Source organism: Sorex fumeus, unplaced genomic scaffold, assembly GCF_029834395.1.
Source record: "Sorex fumeus unplaced genomic scaffold, SorFum_2.1 ptg000097l, whole genome shotgun sequence".
NCBI lineage: Eukaryota > Metazoa > Chordata > Mammalia > Eulipotyphla > Soricidae > Sorex > Sorex fumeus.
Genome location: NW_026606154.1, coordinates 1,135,346 through 1,137,729, shown reverse-complemented (window position 1 = coordinate 1,137,729; position 2,384 = coordinate 1,135,346). Strand labels below are relative to the sequence as shown.

At 41.1% G+C, this 2,384-nt stretch overlaps 1 pseudogene; it reads left to right on the top strand.

Moving 5' to 3' along the window:
- Positions 1-1,992: 1,992 nt before the first annotated feature.
- On the top strand, positions 1,993-2,090 carry LOC130041105 (uncharacterized; annotated as a pseudogene).
- The last annotated feature ends 294 nt before the right edge of the window (positions 2,091-2,384 follow it).

Here is a 2,384-nt window from a genome sequence, read left to right as displayed (position 1 = left end):
ATCCTTACCTCTGTCTTTCAGCCGGCACAAGGATGTCTTAAGTGTAGAGAATCAGAGTGACTTTCCCAGGCCCATGATTTTAGGCCTCCAGGCTTGAATGATGCCCAACCACTCCAATGACATCCAGTATTTTAAGGAGCTTTGCTGTGCAGGTGAGATATTCTCAGTAACTTGCCGGGCTCTCCGAGAGGGGTGGAGGAATTGAACTCGGGTAGGCCGGGTCGCCCTACCCGCTGTGCTATCGCTCCAGCTCAGAAGAAGACAAAAAGCAAAAATACTCTTATATGGCAGAGAACTCATAACTCATACATAATAAGGAGTTACATACCCACACCAGAGGGATGTGGGTGACTACAGGATGTACCCCTTGCTTTTGAAAAGCTGGTTTCTTCAAGCTGCCCCCCTACACTGCCCACAACCACCACAAGCCATACGGAGCAGCTTGGTAGAGGGGACAAGCGAGCAATACACCATTGAGGTGCATGTGTGTCCATTCCCTATGGAACCTGTGATGAATCTGGGGAATCTGACGGAATGCCTTTTACTAAAAATCTGTAAGGTAATAAGGTGGGGACACTACTTATTTGGGGGCTACTGTTGGGTTCTTAGCAACAGCTTAGTACCTAATTCATGATAGCAATTTGGACAAAAATGAATGAGAGCCAAATGTTTGGCTTCAGTGAACATTTCTGACTGGGATATACTGAGGTCACCTTCATAGCGACCTCATATTTTAAGAAAGGTTTACTCCTTTCAGTGTCAATACTGCAAACCACAATGCTCAAAAAGAGAGAGAGACAGAGAGAGTGAGAGAGAAAGAGAGTGAGAGTGAGAGAGAGAGAGAGGGAGAGAGAGAGAGAAGAAAAGTGTCTGCAGGAGGTGGGGGGGTGATGGGAGGGAGCCTGGGGACACTGGTGCTACGACATTGGGAAATGTACACTGGTGGAGGGACGGGTGTTGGAATATGACAGAAATGTAATAATGAACAGCTTTGTAAAGGTCAATCTCACGGTGATTCAATAAAAAAGCAAACAAACAAACAAAAAAAACCTTACTGTTGACAAGAGCACTCAATTGTGGCTCATCAAGGAATTAAGAAAATGTTGGAACACCCTGGCTAGCAAATGGTAAAGCACAACAAATATAATTTGTGTGAAAATTACTTATTGATCCCATCATATAAAACTTTGATAAGGTCTTACATTTTGGAGAAGATAATTGCCAACTCTGAAAAATAGAACTTATTTTTAAAGTTTTGTTCGGAAACCCTCTTTTTCCTCTTTGTGCTCATTTTTCATGCCATACTTTCAGTTGCATTACTTGGAATCAAACACAGAGTGTAAAACAAGCAAGTGTTCTATCATTGAAGAATACCCCCAGTTTCTTAATTCATTGATGAACTGAAACCCTTAGAGAATCATTTATGCAGATTCCCACAACTATTATCTACTTATTGGTATCTATAACATATTTTGCTTTCCATATGTTTAGATGAAATATTTATGGTCTTGTCTAAAGACCATATGATTTAGACCTCATCATCACTTCAGCAGTCCTTACCCCCATATCGTAAGTCCTTATCTCTTTGCATTCATACTATGTGATATACACTGTTATCTTTATTTCTATCTTAAAAAGTAAAAATATTACCCAATTTTTCTCCAGCTACTGCTCATAACTCTACACATTGCCACAAAATTGTACTTGCTGTCTTCTATTCTGCTCTCTCTTCAACCTTCAGTTAGGCCTTTGTCCTCACCTCCACTAAAACTGCTTCTACCATCCTTCAAAAATATATATGTATATATATATTGCTTTTTGGGTCACACCGGGCAATGCACAGGGGTTACTCCTGGCTCTGCACTCAGGAATTACTCTTGGCGGTGCTGGGGAACCATATGGGTTGCTGGGAATCGAACCCGGGTCTGCCGTGTGCCAGGCAACTTCCCTATCTGCTGTGCTATTGCTCCCCCCTCAAAAAATATTTTTATGGTACTTGCATTAGCAGCACATATCCATCAACACAAAGAAGATTAACATGGGTCCTGATTTAGGATGACACACAAACTAACGAATCATTTAATATTTTATAAAATGACAAAATGTTTTTCATACTAATAATTTATGTAAATTTTCATAAATGAAGCTCTATCAAGAGGTACAGGGTGGATGGCTGGCTCAAAAAACAAAGTCTAACCTTCTGCTGCTTCCAAGAGACATACTCGTATTCAAGTAATAAACACAGGCTCTGAGGAAGTTGGAAATCAGTCATACAGGCTAATGGTATACTAAAAAAGAGCAGGGAGGGCCATACTTGTAGTACACCAAATTATATTCACTGTAGCACTGTCCTCCCATTGTTCATCGATTTGCTCGAGCGGACC